This window comes from Haliaeetus albicilla, chromosome 11 (assembly GCF_947461875.1).
Source record: "Haliaeetus albicilla chromosome 11, bHalAlb1.1, whole genome shotgun sequence".
NCBI classification, from domain to species: domain Eukaryota; kingdom Metazoa; phylum Chordata; class Aves; order Accipitriformes; family Accipitridae; genus Haliaeetus; species Haliaeetus albicilla.
In genome coordinates this window covers 12,372,970-12,395,872 of record NC_091493.1, presented here as the reverse complement: position 1 = coordinate 12,395,872, position 22,903 = coordinate 12,372,970, and positions in this window count along the sequence as shown.

The window sequence follows — 22,903 nt, the reverse complement described above, 5'->3', positions numbered from 1 at the left end:
TTGAGTAGCTTTGATATTATCTTTAGGAAACCAGTGTGATGAGATATTAATTTGCTTCCTTCCAATTTTCCACCACAGATTACTCTGCTTTGCAAAGCTAATCATAATCAGTCCAATTGATACTGAAAAGCCGGTCGAAGAAACTCTCTAAGACTCGTTTTGGAGTTTTAGAAAGCAGGCATTCTTTATTGCAGCGCTGGATGCATGGGGGATAGTTCCACCTAGTGTGCATACCACAGCTTTAGCACAAGCAGGTTATATAGAATAACTAATTGCATATTAATCAGATTAGTATACATATACATAAAAATGATTGTAACTGATTATCATAGTACTGCCTACATCCGATCATGCGCAATGAAGGATCCATTTGAGTCAAAGGGCTGCTCTTGCCACCACCGACCCATTTGAAGTTCCTGTTGGCTGTCCTTGAAGTCTTTATTCTTGTCCTTGTTCTTCGATCTTGAAGCTTAACGCAGTTTCAATCACATGTGGTCAGTTTCAACATTGTTCTCATCTAGCGTAGTGTACAGGAACGTCTAGTCATAAGAGCAAAGAACTGCAAAACTTACGAGTAACTACCTCTACTAGTTAATTGCTTGGCTATACTTTTGTCTATTGTTTCAATCATAGTGTTAGTATAAGATTTCTAATAAATATTTATCAAATCTCACTTTTACAGTCACCTAGCAGCAAACCAGTTTCCATGGCTGGTACAAAATATTAAAACCATCAAAATATTTAGACATACCATACAGAATATATGGAAATATGCTATCACAATAAAGAGGGTTTTTTCATTCAAACTTATTTTTACATTATGGTATTTTAATATAGCACATTTTTTCACCTGATTCTTAATTTTTTTCTGCAAAGATACTAGATTTTGGAAAAGGTTGAGTTTTCAGATGCATAATATGCACTGCATTTCACTTTTTGGTTTGAATGGCAAAGCAGCACCTGCAGCTGAAACTTCTGAGTTATGACATAAACTGCAATACGTAGAATGGATTAGAATTAGGACCAATGATGTTTCACATTCGCTGTGGCTGCTCTTAGCTATTATATATTTTAGATCTAAAATTACAGTGGGATCTGCAAAATGGTGTTATAAACCTGAACAGAGTTTCTGTCTCTTCCTCTGTCAAAAAAAAAAAAAAAAAAAAGTGAATAATTTAGAACTCTCAATCTTTTTTCCAGCAAGGAATATTGCAAAATTCATTTCTTAACAACATTGCTCTCTCTCTAGTTAAGTCTTGGTCAAACCCAGAAGTATCAACTCACAGAATTTAGAACTTGCTCTTTGACTGAAAATTGTTCTGTTGAAGATCACACTAGGATGTGCTAGAGCCAGAGAAAAGGAAATACTAGCCTTTGTTTTTAAAACTTGCTTGGGTGAGTTTGACTACAAATATTGCATATTATTTAAGCCTATTGTTATACTGTTGATATATCTCTCAAACTGAGGGAATCACAATGTTTTCTTCTGAGAAGCACTGTGTTGCAGAGATATGAGAATAAATACTTGTGGATGGTAATTTGCAGGTGCTACTAAATGGATCTATTCTATACTTCAATGTTTTTATCTATGCCATGCACTTCTAAACTACCTTAGCTTCACAATAGCTGTTCCATTAATAACATACTCATCTTGGAAACACCGCCTTCTGAAAGCTCTTCTGTTAGAATGATGTCAAAATAAACCAGACCCTACTAATAACTGTGATACTGAGTAATTAGCACATACTGTATTTAGGTTTCCAGGCCTCTCCCTCTGCTTTGTTTAGAGGAGGTAGGCATGACTGATAACTACGTGACCTGTTTTGGCCTTCATCTCTGCCAATTGCGTCAAAGTTTCAGCAGTGTGAGATACAATTAATTAAGAACACATTAGGTTTACCAAATCTGTTATAATTAAGCCTGTGCTGTCTTCTAGAGTTTGGTAATCAAATCTGATATTTTGTATTGTAATTCTAGCATTCAGAAGCAGGCTTCTGAATGTGTGGGAGAATTCTAATAGTAAATCCCATTTTAATTTCATGAGAATGGTGTGAAAAGATGCAGTATGAGAAGCACTTTTAACTGACAACTTGGTGTGTATGAAATAATTTTCACCTTTGAAAATACATTGTTTTGTTAGCTTCTGGTAAATGTAGTATATAACTGCAACTAAAATAATTATCTGTCTTGGGAAATGTTAGATATGTAATGTATAAACCCAAAGGTCTGCATAAGAAATTGGGGGGAGTGGTGAATAAATAATCCAAAGAAAACTAGAAATAAATTATATTTCTTATTTTTTCTTATATACATTATAGTAATGAAATAACAGGTTATGGAGTGTTGTGGAGAACTGGTGTCGCAGAGAGAGAGAAATGTCTTGTTTTGGTAGCACGATACACTGGCAAAATCCAAATTATAGCTGACTTTTTACTTTTCATACTTCTAGTCATCTTTTTATTGTAATTTTTTTCCTCATGTAATGTTTCATTTACATATTGCTACTGAAAAAGAGTGAGCTCTAGAAATATTTGGAATTTTCAGGCATTTAAATTGTTATCGCAAAAGCAAGTCACATAATAGAAGATGGATGTAGCAGCTCCTACCCCACTGCTCAACCTCTGTCCTAAAATCAGAATGCACTGAGCTGTTTGGTTAGATCAACAGCGAACAAAAGCTGAAATATCACAGATTCAGAGCATAGTGTATTGAGGTAAACCAAAACTGTCCTTTGTTTTTCTAGAATACATTAGGCTGTAATTTGTGGTTATTCAGTAGCTGCCACACAAGTAGCTGTACTTTCCCTATAGTCAGCTGGAGCAGGATTGCATGATTGCACCCTCAATGCAAGCCATCCCTGGTCATGAATCAGAGCACTGAATATTTTCAAAAGCTAGGATTTAGCAAATTATTTCCATCACTTTTCTCTCCTGAGCTGTGAACTAATTAATCAATCCAGTCACCAAATGCTGGAATCAGCAAACTGATGGGCAGTTTTGGATTGAAGAAGACAGCTAAAGAGTACTGACTTTTGTGCTGTAGGTAATCAAGTATTACTGTGTCTTTCTCAGTGATGGGGAAGCTGAAATCAAGAAAATTAAATTAGTTCACAGAAGTTCCTAAAATTAAACAGAGAAAGATTTTTCTCAGAAAGGTTAAATAACTTGCCTCCAGAACTAGGCCCCACTTGCATGAACCTGGACTATTCTTCACTTCTCTGAATTGCCCACTACAAATAGAGCTACTAATGATATTTAACTTTCCCTGGATGTGTTTTGAGCAATAGCTAAATAATTTTTATGGAACTGTAAAAAGTGTAAAGTTAGTTATATGACTGTCTGCAACAGATGGAATTTAGGGATTGTTGGTTCTCAGGTTTCAAAGTATTCCTGTGAAGTGGGGGGTATCATGCATGCAAAAAATGCCACTACCAGCAGCTGAAAATTTCCAAGCTCAGTAATTTTTTTTTTTTTGACTGTTAGGAGTTCATGTGTATAAACTTTGTCCAGCTGAAATGTTAGGGAGGAAAAAAAGTAAAATGTTGAGATAGGTGATATGCCTCACAGAGAACCACTGCTCAAATCACATAGTTTAAACCAACTATGATGTGGTATGATCATGATCATGATGTGATCACAAACTATGTTCTTGATCAAAACACTTTATTGAATACTTATCAACATATAATTAACATACAATCAGTGAACTATACATTCAGGATCAATATCAGATAAGCCACAAAACTAGACACTTACAAAACGTTAACAAATGCTCACAAAATTCTAAACACCCCCCGTGTAACTAATCCCAAAAGTTTTAATGCCCCCAGTCACCTGGTGTTGGGCTCAGACCCCTGCCAACCTCCCCACCCTGAGTGATGTACATCGGCTCCAGGTGTGGGACCCTACTTGATGCACCCCGAGGTCTCCCTCTCCTGGCTGGAGTGTGGCTGCTCATCATGTTTGATGACAAAGATGCTCTGTCAGACCTTGACAGGGTATGTGCTGATTGTGGGACAACTTGTGGCAGTGGCAGACCAGGTTTTGACTACCTCTGTGTCAACCTCAAGGTCTCTTCTCTCTTACAAATGTTTGTGCTTCCATAATTTTTTTCAGGCTGACTTCTTTGTTTCTCTGTAATTTCTCAGTTGTTATTTAATCCAGTTGATGGTTCTCTTTTGCTTCAACACAAACAATTTGGGGCAAATGTCATCCCAGATAGTTTTGGGTGACTTGATTCACTCATGCTGTTTACACTTGCATTCCTATCTTTACAAGTGTTGTTATCCAGGCCATCTGTTAAAGGTGGACCATGGAAGCACTCTCATACTATACAGTTGAAAAGAAATATTTACAGGACGTGTCTTGAAAGCTGTTGGTTAGTTTTCAGTTATGGGCAGATGGAAACTTTGGTGTTGAAAATGTCGATTCAGATCTTAAAAGGTGAATGTGAATGCTATGGAAATTTTCACCCTGTCATAGCTTTGTCATGTACTTGCCCATGCTTGTCTGTCTGTTGGCACAGTTCATCTTTCTTTCCTTAATAGAACAGAACCATACTGAAAAATCAAGGATATATGTAAGCTTTTTCGTGTGTCTTTGATAATACATATGTATATATGGCTTCTATACTAAACAATTATACTAACTCTTACGGAACATACTTCCCAATTTGGTCTTTATTTTCATTTCTATTTTACAGTGCATTAGGGCACTCCAAGTCTTGCATTATGTTTACATAATAAGCTGTTGATAAGATGAATTATGCTGCCTTCTTTGGTTTATATGAATTAATTAACATTGTATTTCCCACTGGAAGGGACATTTGCTGTCTGCTCTATTATATCTTTACTGTGTCTGCTTTGTAGTGATATTTTGTAAAAGCTTCAAAATTGAATCCTACCAGTGTATTCAGACATATGTATTATGGTGATATCAAAATCTTTTTTCACCTTTTAGTAGGATTCCTCTTAAATCACCTTTTGCTTAACAAAGGCTGATAAAAAGATATTTAAATGCTTGGTCAAGTTAACTTTGCACCTTCTTGTGTTTTACAAGTTTGTTTATTTGTAAAAGCTAAATGGTGAATATGAAAGAGCAAGTAGAACTCATGAGACCATTGCTTTCTTCTTAGCTTACCTGCAGTGGACACATTAAAGGATATATAAAGGTGAACAGAGACTCCATTTCTGTATTTTATTTATTTTATCTCCAGGACTTTAGTGCATTACCTAGAGGAGAATTTAGGTATTATTTGCAGTGTCAGTAGTCTGTAGGAGCGAATGAAATTCTCATGTTTAGCACAAGGCTGAGTACATTCAACACTCATGACAAGGTTATAGCTAGAAAATATTACAGCTCCTCTCATGGGCTTCATGGAAGTCATTTGCAGTGTTTCAGTCAAAGACTGAAAAATTGTGCCTGCAAAGACATAGGCTCCAAATACATGCGGAGAGCGAAACGAAGTCATGGTCTTTACAATCCAGAACAGTGATCTCAGTGATCTTTTCTTCTCTCTATAGCTAAAGAAGCAGAAGATAAGAGGAATACATTTGTGTTGCAGAAGCAGTTGAAGTACTTTAGGACTAAAGAAAACTGCTTTCTCCAGTCCTGTCAGGAGAGGGAATAATGAACCTTGCTGCTTTCTTGTTTTCCTTCGTGTTTGGCATTTTGCAACAGTTTATATATTGTTGATAGAGACTTGATTATGGTACCAAAGAAGATTCATACATTCTAGTAGGAATGATAACTTTCTGGCTTCTGGAGGCTTCTGAGGTATTTTTCAGTCACTAATATTGCTGTGTATTTCTTGTTTGACTTTAGATTAAGCAATGGATAGCTTTGTACCTCCTTTCTAGTCTGTAAAATGGATTTTACAGTGTTTCTTTTGCCTTTTTCTATTGTAAACTCTTATGCACATATAAGAGGGCTTTTTTGGTTTGCCTCTGATCTTTATTTTAGTATAAATTACGAAAAATTCCAGAGGAAAAGAATGATCTTTATTACTTTGCTTTAGACTGTTGTCTACAGCAAATCTGACTGGACCAAAGGCTCTCATCATCAAATTCCAGAAAATTCAGTGCAAAGGGTCTCTATGCATCACTGCCCAACACCAGGCTCATTAGAAATTCTTTCTAGCTTATCTTTAACAAATAAGTCCACTAGAGTTCACAGAGTATAAACATAATTGCAGCAACCATTACAGTAGATACTAAAAGGCAATGTAAATAGTACATCAGAAAATGGTAATGCAAAAGACTTGGCCTTGAAACACTACTGCAACTCTCATACTGCAGTTGCTGTTGATGTAAGAAGAACTTATCCGTAGTCACAGGAACAAACATTGACAAAGATATCTTTGTCAAACTTTCTTCCTTTAAAAAAATGTGATCAATGACAGCTGACTATTAAAGACACGGAAGTTTCCATGATCTAAAGTGAATCAAGAATATCTCCTCACAGATTATGGAGTAAATACTGTAAATAATAATTCAAACAGGGCATAGATAACTGAGAAAGGCATTATTTAAGCATCAGGTGGGCCAAAGGGATGTTATATAGTTTTCAGTAGTGTATATGCACCTGCAATCCAATATTGTGTTTTGTATGTCTCAAGTTCTTGGGCAGAATTCCCACAATCATAGAATCATAGAATAGTTTGGGTTTGAAGGGACCTTTAAAGCTCATTTATTCCAAACCCCCCTGTAATGAGCAGGGACATCTTTAACTAGACCAGGTTACTTAGAGCCCCATCCAACCTCACCTTGAATGTTTCCAGGAATGGGGCATCTACCACCTCTTCAGGCAACCTGTTCCAGTGTTTCACCACCCTCGTCAAAAAAATGTCTTCCTTATATCCAGTGTAAATCTACCCTCTTTTTGTTTAAAACCACTAGCCCTCATCCTATCACAACAGGCCCTCCTAAAAAGTCTGTCCCCATCTTTCTTATAAGCCCCCCTTAAGTATTGAAGGGCCACAATAAGGTCTCCCCAGAGCTGCCTTTTCTCCAGGCTGTACAACCTCAGCTCTCTCAGCCTGTCTTCATGGGAGAGGTGCTCCAGCCCTCTGACCATCTTTGTGGCCCTCCTCTGGACCCATTCCAACAGGTCCACGTCTTTCCTGTGCTGAGGGCCCCAGAGGTGGATGCAGTACTCCAGGTGGAGTCTCACCAGAGCAGAGCAAAGGGGCAGAATCACCTCCCTCGACCTGCTGGTCACGCTTCTTTTGATGCAGCCCAGGATACAGTTGGCCTTCTGATCTGCAAATGCACATTGCTGGCTCATGTCCAGCTTTTCATCCACCAGTACCCTCAAGTCTTTCTCTGCAGGGCTGCTCTCGATGCCTTCATCCCCCAGCCTGTATTGATACCAGGGACTGCCCCAGTGATGTCTGGTATTGTACCAGTTTCCCAATGAAAAGAGGGTTACGCTTTGCACCAGGAGCCTTACTAAATGTTTGCTGGATCTACCAATTCATTAGAAAAACATCTATAGATTTATGCCACAGGATAGATCAATTCTATCATCTTGCCAGTGCAACGAATGACTAGGATCGGAACCTTCAGGAAAACAAGAACTGAGATGACAGTGAAGGAGAGTCAGATGGCAGGAACAAAGTGAGGGGAGACAAGGAGAAAATAGCTAACAGCATAGAGAAAAAATCTTCTAGAGTTGTTTGGCAAAGGAGGGGGCAGAGATAGAAGTATTAAAGAAAATAAACATTGATGCCTTCATATACCTCTACCACAAAGCACTTCTGACATCATAGAGTTGGCATTCTCTAACTTTTTGCTTTTACTTTGTAACGATAATGCTCTTTCCAATGGGGTATCTTTGTACTTGATTTATAATTTTTCTAAAGAAGCAATCCAAACAAAGTTTTCTGTATTGTTTTGTATATGTTTTTTGATTTGACAGTCTTAGGACACCCAAACTTATAGTTTAATTTGTGGACCCAGTAAACATTTAAATAGCTCTTTGGGAAATAAATAATGTTTATTAGTATATCAAGGATGAAGAACCTTGGTGGTAATTTTTTATGCTATTATACTCTTAATTATAGTTTTCCATGCATTTGGTTTTTTTTGGTTTTGTGGTTTGTTTGGTTTTTTTTTTTTCCTTCACTTCAGCAATCCATGTTGTTGATGAATTCTTAATGTGTTCTAATGCAATCAAGGCTCATGTTAGTACAGAAAGCTGTGATGATAACGTGCATTCTATATTCAAGACTTGGAATCTGCTCCACTTTTTCCTCTTCCTTCCCTGTAACAAGAATAAAAGGAATTAACTTTGTGAAAACTAAGGTTATGGTGCTATTGCATCGTGTAAAGCAAATAACACTAGAGAAATCAGCATTTCCTTTGTTTAATATCTTGAGACTTTGTCTATTAACATTGAAGTTACTAGGACAATAAGGAATGCTGAAATGTGGATTGTATAGCTGCTGAGATTTAAAAGGCAGTGTGGAAAAGGTATGTGGTTTCACTTGGAACTTTTTGTGCCAGCTTGGTAGTGACAAGGGAATAGAAAGTTAGCTGATGTGCACAAATGGGATTTTTTTTTTTTCCCCTAAGGGAAATAGTCATTAGGGTGTGGTGAGGAACCAGTAGGAAAAGAGTGTTGACAGAGAAGAGGAAGATGGCCAGAACACTGGACCTTCAGGTGTTTTCTGACCGGCAGGTTGTTGAGTCACTATTTCTAGCATAATTCAAATAGCTCAGAAGATGATCTAAAAATTATGCCCCCAGGTTTGGTGGAGGGCAGTTTTAGTATTCATTTACATCTTCGTCAATTAAGCTGTGGCAGATCCAAGGAGATAAACTGTTATTTCTCATTTGTAGTTGTTTATTTTTTTGGAATTATTTAGAATCTGTTTGCTTTTGTTACCACACATACAGTAATCAATTGACTTACTGGTATCCTTTTGCTGAAAACCATTAAAAGACAGTAGCATGTGACAAAATTATTTCATTTAGTTTGAGCTTATCACTTCTCGCCATACAGCAGAGCTATTTGCTGAAACTCGGACAGGGCAATATTCCGTCATCAATACAAGAAAAAAAAAATTGATTTTGCTAAACTTCTGTTTAAGATGACTAATGAAATCTCCAACAACATTGAAATGCTATATTTTATTTTCACATTTTGAAGTGTATTTTTGTGTTCTTTATTTTTGCTATTAGATATTAACAATTCCATGTAGACAGGGGGTTTTTTTTATTGCTTTAAGAGTTCTGAAGAGTTTAGGCTTCTCTTAGAGCTTGAATGAATATGTATTTTTAAATCTCACTTCTTCAGTGAAACAGCCGTTTTGCCCTCTGTACATTTCTAATTATGTTCCTCTCCAGTGCTATATTATGCAGAGTGGTTCTTGATTATACTGTTTGAAACAGTGTTTACTTTCTATAGAAATCTGTAAATGTGTCACTTTCAGCACCTGTACCTGCTGAAATGAAACAACTCCTTTCTCCTTGTTTGTGAACCTCCCTTTCTTTTATCAAGAAACTAGCATCAGTATTTTTTCTATGACCATGTGTTAACTTTCTCTGATCCATTTTTTTCTCCATGCTTTGTCTGTACTTCCTGATCTTACTATAACCATGGCAGTTTCCTAAACTGTAAACAGAACATATGCAGTTGATTTATATTTTGTAGCCACTGAAATTCAAGGCCAGTCCAAAGACAGTGTCAGATGATAGCAATGTATGAATCATCACAACTGGAGGAATGGCCCATTTGCAGAGCTCACCATTCTTCTGTTCCCTGCTTTTATTTCTCTGGAGATGTAGGACATATTTTGGATGATGGTGTTTATTCAAAACCACCATCTCCCAGTTCAGGACGGAGCCTGAATTTCAACTCTGATGCATTGTTGACACTAGAAACAGATGGCTGTAAAGCCACTGGTATAAAATAACTGCTTAGAGAGGTTAGCTGGGTTTCTGTCATGTCTTTTGAAAACAGGAATGTCAAGAGCCAAGGAGATTTATATCTATTTCCTAAACGGAAAAGATCTAGTATCTTGTATCACTCATTTTGATACACAATCTATATTTTAAAGTCATTTAGACAATTCCTTCTAGTTAGTATTATTTCTCTAAGTAACAGTATGGAAGAGGTGAAAAACCGATGCCCCATCTTATGGGAATCCATACAACCTTGCACTTTTCAGAATGGTTTGAAGCTAAAAGCGTTGACTTAAATCTAATTTGTGTCAGAAAAAGGAATGTGATGTCATTTTGATACAGCTAATAATAAACATTGCAAATTTAGCAGTATAAATAATACAGCAACTAAACTGGAGTTCAAAGACTCAAGCTCCTTAATTTCTACTGTAAATCTTCGTAAACTGTTGTTGGGAAGTTTTTCTAGCCTTAACATTTATTTATTTCTTTGTTGTTAAAAAGAGCTACGTTGTATTTGAAACATGCAGTGCAAAACTAATTTCCTGGGCCTAAATGATACTGGGAATTTATACCAGGGCAATAATTATTTTTCAGAAGTATCTGTAGGCCTCAACTACTATCAGGATCTCAGTATCTAATAAAAAAGTGTAATAAGAAAGAGCCTCTCCCTCAAAATGTATGTCCCACAGAAACATAGTGAACCCAGGTAAAAGCCAAGAGGGACGTGAAGCTGGAAGGTCCCCTTCCTTCCTGCAGGCACAAGTGAGTTGCTTGAACCCTGCTCCAGCCCTGGAGTGCCTGCAGATAAGCTGGCATGAACTAGTCAGAGGCTTGCTGCACCCAAGTTACTCCCTACTTGTCTACCACATCTTCAGCTGGCACTTTTCACCAGCACTAAATTACTTAAAATAAGTGAGGAGAACAACAAATTAACTCTCTCTGAAGAGTCTTTCAGAAACATATTGGAACTTCTGGTTACCTACCTTCCCTCCCTACCCACCCTCTTCCAAGCCTCCAAGGACACAATAAGGTTACAATGCCAAACTGGAACCTTCTGATCGTAGATTTGAAATGTGCATGTTAGCAAAGCTCATTTGGATCTTCATTCTTTGCTTAGATAATCAAATACCCTGGAAACGGTCTTCAAAGAAGTGCTTTAAAATATTTTCCAGATCTACTCTAAAAATGTTATGCTGTGCATATTTTTCTGAAATACAGTGAAATAGGAAATAATATCAAACTTGATGCTGCAAAACTATTTAAACCAGCATAAAGCAGGTCGTTGAGCAAAGTACTAGTAGACAAAACATAGTGAGGTTATTAGTATTCACTACACTGATAAAACTCACTCCTATTACCATACTTTTTACACAGGAGTGAGTTAAGCTTTAAAGGGAAGTATCTAGACTGGGGAAAAAAAATATTTCAGTGGATTGACACTGTCTCAAAATTAGCATTTATTAATAGTTGCATTTTAGTTTATGTAGTTCTTTTAAGATGCCTATTATTTGTGGAAGTAATACTATCAAGCATGTAAAATCTGGTGGTTTTCATCTGCTGGACTCTTGGGTTTCTGTGAGAAGCACAGCTTCCTTTATTGAAATGGAAGCTGAAGTTGTCTTCTTTGCAGAGCAAAACATGGCAGCATGTTCCTCAGAAGTTCAAACAACAACTGAAAGGAACCCATGCATTGTCTTTGCAAGATGCCAGTTGCTATTCTTTGGAGGGCAACATGAATGATTCATGATTCTTGAACGTTTGGGGTTTCTCTAATGTGTTGGTTTTCTGTGGCTCAGGCAATGGCACCTTATTCAGTGTCTAACAGACAGTGAGGGCATAGACTGAGTAGAAATCCAAGAGGGGCATTGGTTCCGGGTTTATCCAACTTTCCTCTCCAGAGCTCTAGCAAATGCAGAGTTTTCTTTTATACTACAGAGCTGTATAGGACAGAAATCATTGTGGCATCAAAGCTGTAGGTTGGGACTTTAAAAATCTGGATTTAAGCAAATTAAAATACCAAACAGCATATCCCCTATCTCAGCTGTAGCCTCTTGTGGAAGCAAAATAGTTAATATCTCATATGCCTTTGCAGGCCTCCTTAGTTAAGAAACTAGCTAATGGTCTTGCCAGTCAGCAGCATTTGATTAACAAAGCAGTGGCTTATTCAAAAAAGGAGTGGATTCTTTGTAAAAGGAGGTGCTGTCTAGAGTCTCTTCATCTGAAGCTTTTTGGTTGCTGTTGTTATTGACCATACTCAGCTTATCTGACTGAGTCTTGGTGAAGGAGTTGTATAATCTAGAGGTATATAAATTCTGTAACTGTCCCATTTTGGCAGAGTTCTTATCAGCACAGTCTGTCACTCTGTTGCTCACTACTCTCTCCTATAGCTATAGTAATAAGCTGTTTCTATTCTGACCTGATCTAAATTGTAATTCTGGTTGTTTCCATGACAGTCCTATGAATAAAAAAAGTGAGGCTGTGCCTGAGTGGGAATTCATTGAGTACATTCAGACAGGCTGCTCCTGTTTTGTTATTTGTCTCTGTAGAAATGGTTATGCAAAGTGGATTTAAATGAAGTTCCAAAGATGTCTTGGATGTGTTTCCTGCAAAGGTCTGTTTCTCACTGTCCATTGACCATAAAGTGGCAGTGAGACCTTACTACTAGAGTATGCTAGAGTGCATGTAACCCTGACACCCGTCCTGGTTACTTCCTTCCTGCTGACACTGAAAATATGTTGCCATGTGTTAAATAAAACCCTCCAAAACATTCAAATGGAAATAGAAAGTGTTAAAACCAAAGTAGAAAGTGCTTTAGGTATAAAAGAGTTCAGCAGTCACTGTATTAATTCACAAGGAACATGCTGTTTTTCTACAAGTCATAATTACAGTTAAACAGGGGTAAATGCACAACTTTGTTTCATACAGTCATGCCTTTAACAAGGTTATTCCTCTCCCTTATCTTTATCGAACAGAGCCCATTGTGTTCTTCTGTATGCTTTGATGCAAACCCAACATATTCTTTAATAGCTTTTGGAGAAAATTTCTTCAACAGATATTCACAGAAACACTTGTGGAATTCATATACTTGCATTTCAATACACCCTTGTTTAACTGGCTTCTATGATCAAGATTAGGTTGACTGTCCCACAACCTGTCTTTCCATTAAAATGCTATTTTTTATTGCTTTTGGGGGGTAATTTTTCTCCTTTGCACTTCTTGAACACAGTGACAGACTGACCCATGGTTGTGTATACATTATATTACTAATTTCATGAGGCAGGTGGAGATATGTGAGAAACAGAAGATGATGAAAACATTTGTTTAAGGCTCTGAAGATATTTTCTTCTTTTGAAAGACATTTTGACTCAGAAAAACTTAAAAGCTGGCATTTTCATAAAGGCATTGGAATGCTTTATTATTTTTTGACACACACACGTACATTACATGCAGTAATATCAGTGGTAGCAGTTGCCTCACATAACTAGTACCAGCTTTAGTGTTGGCACAAGCAGCAGCAAATGTCAGGCTTCCAGGAGCAAGGAGCAATGATGCCAGATTGTCTTGTCAGTGTTACTCTAAGTAACTGCTTATTTTACCTAGAACTAGAGACAGCAAAAACTAGAGTGTGCTGCAATGCTGCATAATGGAAATTTACCACCTCTGGTAACTTAACTTCTTCCACATTTGGTCTATAGAGATATACAAGGTGTCTTCCTATAAGTGTGTTGTTTTGTTTTGGATTGTTTTGTTGTTGTTGGGGTTTTTTTTTGTTTGTGGTTTTTTTCGTTGTTGGTGGTGGTTTTTGTGGTGTGGGGTTTTTGGGTTTTTTTGTTTGTTTTTTTTTTAAATCTAGGTTATTCCAGAGTGTGTGTATTTGTTGAATTCAGAAGTTCAGAAAATCCTTCCTCCCTCTTCCAGGAAATTTTTTACTTGTGAAAGCACTACAATTCTGGTATAAGAAATCATTGAAACATTGCTTTACTTTTAATCACGCAATGGAACAGCAAGGGAGATTTTAAACCCTAATGGTAGAAACAATGAAATAATTCTTGCAGTGGTACAAATTACTGAAGATCAGCTTTGTACTACATTTAGAAAGACTCCAACCACTTAGGCCTTGTAGTAATGGAACATTTGATTCAAAGTAACTAACCTTAGACTATTGCTTTTTGTTGTATTGTGAAAGCTTATAGTCTATGCATGGCTTAAATGGCTTAAACAAAAGGTAGATTCAGAGAGAAGTCTTAGTTCATGTGCTTACACCACAAAAATACCTAAAATGAATGCAAGCTGACAAATCAAAGCTCAAGAAAAAATTTAGCATCAGATTGACATTGGATGGAAAGATAATCATAAGCTATAAATTCAATGGTGTAGAGCTACATATACGTGTGAGCCTAGGACAAGTGGTTATAGTGGATTAAAGAAAACGATCACAAGGAATTAAGAGAAAAAGAGGGGAACTTGAACAGAAAGCTGAATGATTCATCTATTTACAGTTTGTAATGCTGGAGAGATCATTGTAATTACCCAGTCTAACTACTTGTATAACTCCTAGTTTGAAACCTTGTAAGTAGAAGGAGGTATCTATCTTTATTATTGAATTTACATAGTATCTAGGCATTTCAATGTATACAATTCCTCCTTTTCTTTCCTAGTGCTTCACACTTCTGAAGTTCTAGTCTGTAAGTTCTCTAGCAGTTCCTACCCTAGGAAATCAGGTTACTGTATAGTCTCTTTGCTAAACACTTCTCTCTCTTGTGCTAAGCATACCTATTTCCTCGTTCTTATTGCTAAAGGAGCAGGGTAAAGCATAGCTTCTCCCAGAGCTCCTAGCACAGAAGAGATGAAACGTCAACATCACATTAGAAGAGTGAAAATATCTGTTCATTGTGGCAAAGGGTTTACAGACCGATGCCCTTATGTTGTCCTTCTTTTCTTTCAGAAGGTTTAGAAGGAGCATCTAGCCGTTCTTGCCTGCAGGCCCTGCTCTTGTAATTGGCCCTGGTGCAAGCAGCAAATGAGGGAGAGGAGTGTCCTTGGCTGTCTCCTCCAAGCCTTGCTGTTCTGCTTTACAGTTCATCGCAGTGCTAGGTAGCCTGTTTGGCTGTTTCTGGCAGTAGGTATCTTAACCTGGCACTCTGCAGGGGAGCGTGATCAGTGTCCCACTGGGAAGGCAAGGCTTTTTCATTTCATGCCTCATTTATATACTGTATCGCTGAGCCTATGAAGTAGAAGCTGATATTTAAAAAAGGAAACAAAGCTAATGAGCGTAAGAGCCTTTATTTATTTACTTTGGACTCTCAGTACAAGGAAATATACATGAAAGTATGTTTACTTTTGTATAGTTTTTGAGTCTTTTAATGGAAGACAACCAAAACATAAAAGTTACAGGTTGTAGCCTGTGATGAAGATAACTGAATTTCTGAAATCAAAGTATCATCGGTGTGCACTTCAGGACTTGTGTAATCAAGTCTTACTTGTATCACTGGGTAAGAATTTTTTTCATATTCTTAGCTGAGCTAAAGATTGGTATTGCTGCCATCAGTGGGAACCCTGATGATGGCTTGATTGGAAACAAGACTCTCCTTCCTCCCTTGCATCCTGTGATGTGTGGCAGGCAGATCACATCCAGACAGCAGCACATTTTCTCTGACTGCAGAGATTGCCTCTATTCTGCTCCAGGGCACCAACGGTTTGCAGATTAAACTGCCCAAATGTTGCACTTGTATCTTATCAGTGATAGGAAGATTAACATACCCAACCTAAAGCCAGTGAAATTTTTGAGCTGTTGTGTGAATTACCACGATGTGTGGCAAAACATAGTGCACTACACTCAAGCTCCATCACAGCCTGTAATTATGGCCCTGTTTTTAATGGTCACGTTTCATAAAACAATTCAGTTGGAATAATCAGAGGCTATGACTCAAGATTTTCCCATCTAGAAAGATCTCCCTAACCACTATCCTGGCTTCATTAACCCTCCTGGCCTCCTTGATATTGCATCCCTGGACCTCATCTTCTGTCTGTGTTTTATAAAAATGGAGGCAGAAATCTACTTTCAGAAGAGGAATCTAGGCTGTGATGCTGTGTTGAATGAAGCACCTCCTTTCTGCCCTTGGTTAGGCTTTATCAATGGGTTCACTGGGGAATTTTCAGCAAAATAAGTAGGAAACAGGTCAAGCTGTTTTATGATATATAGAACATTGCCTCTCTGAGGCACTGACCCATTCAATTGTTGCTTTCTAAAACAAGTGGCTGTGCTATGCTTTCCATGGAAGTTCAGTGTGGTTCAGTGATAATGCAGGAAGAAACCCCTGCAAATATGTTGTACCTCTCCTCCATAATGAAGTGCAAGTCTGCTATCTAGTTTTAGATACATAAACTAGTAAAAAAATTTACATAAATAGAGCAGGCAAGAGAAGGCAAGACAAAACTACTTAATTATGAAAGTTTCCCCTTTAAATTAAGGTCTAGTTTCTGAGAAAATGAAAAAATGACTGCACTGTGGGTTTGTTTTTAAAAGTCTTCTACTTCCAGTTATTGTAAGCCTATATTTTTCTTCAGTATTGAGTGTATTAAGGGAAAATACAACTGAGTATCTTTCAGATACTTGTTAGAAGCAGCAATCACTTTTTTAAGCTTTGAAAGTTAACATCGTGGAATTTAATCTCAGGTGGATGCTTTAGAACAATAAAGGTTAATAAAACCTTATTGTCAAGGCTGTATTGTTTTCTGTGATGAAATCATTGGTACTTGAAAATTGAGTTCTACAACTGGAGGAAAGTAAGGGAGGGGGATGAAGTGTAATTCAAAGGCAAGAGAAATATTTAAGTCATACCCAGCTGAGCTGTCCTATTCCATTTATTGATTTATTAAGCAAAATAGTTAACCAGGAAATGCCTATGGAACATTTAATTTTTATGGATATTCAGAGACATGAAAAAGCATTCATTAAGCTCAGCTCTAAACAGCCAAATTTGTAATACAATGCAAACAAAGATTTTGGGTGAGAGGAATGTCTCAGTATTCGTTTTTAATATATTTATCAGAACAGCTCAGAGCTTTTGTCTTTTGGGTGTGTATATGTAAATATAAATGCAAATATACATACCAGTATTAATAATTTGTAATTTTTTGTCTTGTATAATGCAAAACTTGTTTGGCCACAAAATTGCTAATCTGCGGGAAAGCTGGAAAACCTGTCTTTAAGTAATGGTATGAATGAGACACTTGTAATAGCATGGATATACTCAGCCTATTGACATGGGAAAGATTGCTCCACCCTTAAATTTGAAGTGAGATTGCACAGTTTTACGAATTTCTGAACAGGGTTACATTGTGACTGTGTTAATGTCAGAGCTATGCTGTGATGCTGATTTCTGTAAGACTGCACAGAGGGTAAGCAAATGTGAAAATCTGAACCATCAGAATAGACGCTTACATTGTTTCCATAGAGGAATGAAATATGTTTACACAAAAAGTAGAGCTCTTGGGATGGTAAGTTGGTTACAAAATTATAATAATATAATGCATTGCTTATATTTATGGTATATTCTATGTAGACAAACGGTATCTATATATAACTTTTTGATGATAGCTTAAGACTGGAATGCCAGGGTTTTGACTGATGAGAAATCTTTGCTGCTACTAACAGCAAAGGTTATCTTTTCACATAAATGCAGGACGGTATTTTGATAAATTTATTTGCAAACACAAAGCAAATGCATGCAGCTGCGCTCAAGATCTTTACCAAGGAGTACTGCACTTTCATCTTCCCCTGTATTCTTAGCCATTCTTTTCAATTTTTTTAGCTTCCTTCATTTGTTTTTTTTCTTCCCATTCATTCAAGTGCTGTTTTCTTTTTCTTTCCTTATTACACGTCTGCTAATCAGGAAGAATATGTAAACAAGACATTATTAATATTCAGACACACTTAGTGAGTTAAATTAACCTATTTTGTTTATAAGATGAAATTGATTATCTTTTGCCAATGGTTAAAATTAAGGTTAGGTAATCAAAACTTTCCTGTAGGCTCAGGAAATGATATTAGTAAAAACATCATGATATAGGATAACCATATTTCCCCTGAGTGAAGAAAGCTGGAGTTAAAAAAACAGACAACCTGAAGATGATTACTGCATTACTAATACCGCAGTTTGTTTTTCAAGTTTTAATTAAACTATTTAATGTGATGGTTAAACTACAAATTGCAGACAGTGATGCACCACAGATATTTATTTCCCTATTTTAAGTCCATCTTAAAAGGTAGAGAGAATCTTTGCTCTGTTAAAACAAACAATTGTACTAAATCTGCTCTTTTCAATACTGTATAGCAATTAGGAATAAAACAAGGTTCCTGCTGAGAGTTCATTATCAGAAATTGTTTCCTACAAGAAGAGAATAACTGTTCTGCTATTTTTTTTTTTTAAAAAAAGCTTTTTAAAAATTTTCTTTTTTGTCTCCTTTCCTCCCTTTTTATCCCTTTTTTTCTTTTTCTTTTTTTTTTTCTTTAGATCTATACATTCTTTTTTTTCTGAAAGGGATCCCCCATTCCTTAAGAGGAGAGTTAAAAGAGCTGGGAAAACTGTGCTGAACTTGCCATGTTAAAGGAGGTGGGACTCATACATATCTTGCATTTAAGTGTAAATAGGAGTAATTGCCATCATAACATGGCCTACATTCAATATAGGGTCTATGTTCTTTCTGTGATGATTTTTCTATATCCCCACAAGGACACATTACCAAATTCTGCTTTTGGAACGTATCAGTATAAGAAGCAAACCCAAACCCCTGGAGAGTATCTTAAGGAACGATGAAAGCATTATCTCTGTACAGTTATACGCCAGCAAATTCAGGAGGAAGATGATGTTCCAAGTCCATAGGAGCATGCATACAGCAACAGTAAGCTAAACTGTCTCCTGGCAGTTTCTCTAGACTAGCCTGGAACCACAAAGAAAGACCAGTGGCAAAAAGCCGTTTTATTTGATTAACACTTTCCCTTTTACTCACACACATTCACACACACTAATACATACAGAAAGAAAGAGCAAGTGAGCAATCCTAGACTTCACCTATTTACCTTTCCTTGGTGCATGTACTGAGAAGAATGACAAAGCATTAGGGTCCTGATTTTTAGTTTCACTGCTTATTAGCAATCTACCACAAACTCTGCAATTGTGTTTGATAAAGTCACAAAGGGAGTTATGATACCTACTACGAGGCAATTGCAACCTGCACATCAGAGGAAGAAACCTCAGTACTGTTCTTTAAATACGTGACTACGTTTTCAGCAAAGAAATCTCAAATGATAAAATTCATAGTAATATATATCTATAATATCTATAGTAATAATAAAAGAGTAGAATTTGTCCTTTACTGACAGTGTTTTAAAATGACATTAATATCGTAATTTTAACAAAAAATTTGGTTCAAATTTCTGAAAGCAAGTGTCATTGCAAGCATATGAGAAGGCTTGATTTGCAGAAGCTTTTGGAAAATCATAGTGCAGCTAGTTGTGCACACCAAAAATGGAAATGTCTTTCTACTAACAAAAGGCAATCTACCAGTTTTCCCAGAGGAGCACACCCGCTTTTAGTTGTATTGAAACATAAGGTAAAAGAAGCATCCTATGACAAATCTTTGCATATGTAATAGAGATTATAAAAATTGATGTTTATTTTATCCTGGCAGTCATTGAACAGTGTTTTTTCTTAAAATAAATAAGAAGTCTTCTTAAGATGGCAACAATGTGGACAGCTGCTACAGGGAATACAGGTAAAATTAATGTTAAAATCTATATGTCCTAACAGTGCTCAAGTGCCATGGGATCATTTAATATCACTTAGTATGAGTGAATTAGACCTCCAGTTAGAGAAATATTTTGCAGTTCACTGTTCATTAGCCTGACAGTTGCGAATGAAGTGCTTACAGTTTATGCACCGTTTAATCCCAAGGCTATGAAAATGTAAGAGAATGTGAAGGCCTTTGTGCCTCTATGTTTGGAACTTTGATTAAGAAACAGTATTTTAAGACTATTCTTACAGTAATAACATAGGCTGCCAACTCTTGTTTTTCTGCAGTGAATGAGGTTATCTGCTTTGTGGACATTTAATTGACCTTTTTATTTATTTTGTACAAGGTAAATATATTCCTGGAAGATTGTGAATGCTCTCACTTCCAAGTTATTTTCATTATAAATGAACTAGCTTTCTTCCTTTCAGAAGTGAAAACTTACAAATTGAATCCTAACAGAACAAAGAATAAGTTTTGAAAAATTGGTCCAGTGTTTAGGGAACAGTATAGGGATTTGAAGTGTCCACATGTTCCTTCCGAATTCAGTCACACATGATCACATGCTGTGATCTTGGGAAAAGACATTTCAGTCTCTTTCAGATGAAAAGGCAGGAGTATTTTGGTTTCATTACTTGCCTGAGTCAAGCCATTATTGTGTTTCAGCTGACTTTCTCACTGACTAGCTAAGTCATTAGTTCATGTCTCACGTGCAGGGTGGTCAGTTCAGTAATGGTTATTGGATTGTATTAGCAATTTTGTTGTTTAAGAAAAGCTAAACTCAGTATGCACAAAAGCCGTGAAATAAAAAGACATTGTTCAAGGTCATTGAGACAACGAAGGTCAGCACGTTGCAGGCTGTCAGACATGCCAAGTGTAATATTTTGAAAGAGCAGGTTGACATTGACAACATCTCTGAATGGATTTTTGCCTGGGAGTTCATAAAAGATAATTGTGGGGAACAGATGTCAGAAGCATATAGATTTTTCTGAGAAAGAATGAAGAAATGCTAAAAGAAATGAGGATTACATGAGAACAGGTGATCACAAAATTAGAATGTCTGCAGGCTGACAGCCATAGGAACAGATGGAAACAGAATTCAGACTGAAGTAGAAAGGAAATCCAGAAAAAATGCAGACGGTCTTAGAGTATAGTGCACATATGATCTGCTGTACTATACGTATGTAGGTGTGAATACAAAAATAAAAGGCAAAACCAAGATCTATACATGTGAATAAACCTGTGGATTTAAATGTTACAGAACTCTACTATGCTTAAGTCAACTGGCCCAATTCTTTTTTCATGTTTCAAAGTGCAGCTAAAGCATTACTATACTGATTTAGTCCAGGATAAATGACTTCCAAAAGGGAGAACAATGGAGCAATGAAAAATTCAACACAATGTCAACATGAGTGAGATCTGCATAATTATAATTTTGTACTGCACCTAGCTCTATGATCAAGGTTCTCCCAAGCTGAACAGTTACATTAGAGTGATGAAAAAGAGTAGATGGAAGAAAGGAGGTTAAACAATATGACTAAGAAGAATGAGGAAGGGAGAGGGTTGCCATCTCCCTTGTAGTTATGGTTGTGTGGATATGAAACATTCACAGAGTTTCCCCTGATATTCCTGTCTTAGTGGAACTCTGCTATGGAAAGAGCACTGAAGTATGTAGGCCATCAAAAACACATTCACTGCCATGACATTCTGATTCTCCATGAGAAAGTCCCTCAGCCCAGCTAAAGCAGCAGAAGTTTTGTGGTATCAGTAAGCCCTCCAGCGCTGGGTGCCTAACTGCCTCTGAATCTGTAGGTGTAGCAGGATGAGAATAATAGGCTCTTCCTGGTATTATACAGGCATTTGGAGGTTACATTCATTAAAGGCTGGAAGGTGGGGGGGGATAATCTGGTAATGGGAGCTATATGAACACTTTTCGTAGATTGTGGGAACTGAGAGAAACTCATAATCCTCTGATTTCTCATGGCCCATTTGAGTGAGTTTGCAGGTCTCAGTCACAACACAAGAGCATAGTATTAAAAAACCTTGTAATAATTAGTAGGCTTGCTGGAAGACTCAACAGAAAGTTGAGGATTCTTGTTTCTCACTTTAAAAATGTACTTTTTCTGCCCTGGTAGAAGAGTACTAAACTGGAATTCTATAAGAAAATTTAGTTTCATTAATCTAGTAGGAAATGTGATTGTGTTAGCTGATTTTATGTGCGTCCCCCAAGCCCCCCCCACCATCACCACCCCCCTGAATCTTTGAGTCTCTGTCAGCACAATATGACTAATCCTATGTAGGTCAGTGGTATTTCAGTCAGTTGTTCTCATCATCAGCACACAGATATTTTATATTGTTACAGAAAATGGGTTTTGTTATCCCCTTCAACACAGGCACAGGAAAATTGTGAGGCCACATTTTGGATATGTCTGCAATATTCAGGTTAATAACCTATTAATAAAAACTGTTTAGGCTAGCATGCTGCCTCTATGAGACTACAGAGTGTGGTATTCCATAGCAGATTCCACTGGCAGATATGATCAAATTGCAAGATGTTCCTTTGTTAGTGACTGCCTTTTTCACACAGACCCTTTCCTGATGTACTTTTTTGTCATGACTACATTAGCTTACTAAAAGTAGCCATTTATAGCTTTGCATTTCAATGTTAAAACAGCTTTCATGAAGGTCTGTGTATTCTCTACATTCTCTATATAGGTTGTCTTCTCTACTGAAGACAAACACACCCTGAGTTATTGTGTTTTCTTGTATGTAATATTACAGTGCAGTGTGACAAGTATACTGTTGCCTGAATGTTACGCAGATATTATGGACGTAATAGAGCTAACTACAAACACAGAGAATGAGAAACGTTTTAATGACAGTTATTGTGAGGTGAATGTCTTTTGCGATTTGCAATTGTGAAGCAGTATTTTGTGATATTGTTGTTATAAGGATCACCGGAAAGTTCAGAAAAACTTCTATGTTAACAGATGTGTCATGCCTATTTTAAATTACAATTAAATTTGTCCATTTCATCATAGGATTTACTGTGCTTTTATGGACAGCTGTAAAAAGAAGTAACATAGCATCATTTGATCTACAGAAGTGTATTTTCTACCTAGGAAGCTTTGCTTTGATTTGCTATTTCATGTTCTTATTATTTTATTGTGAGATGAAAGTGGACATTTTTATTACAATTATTAAGCA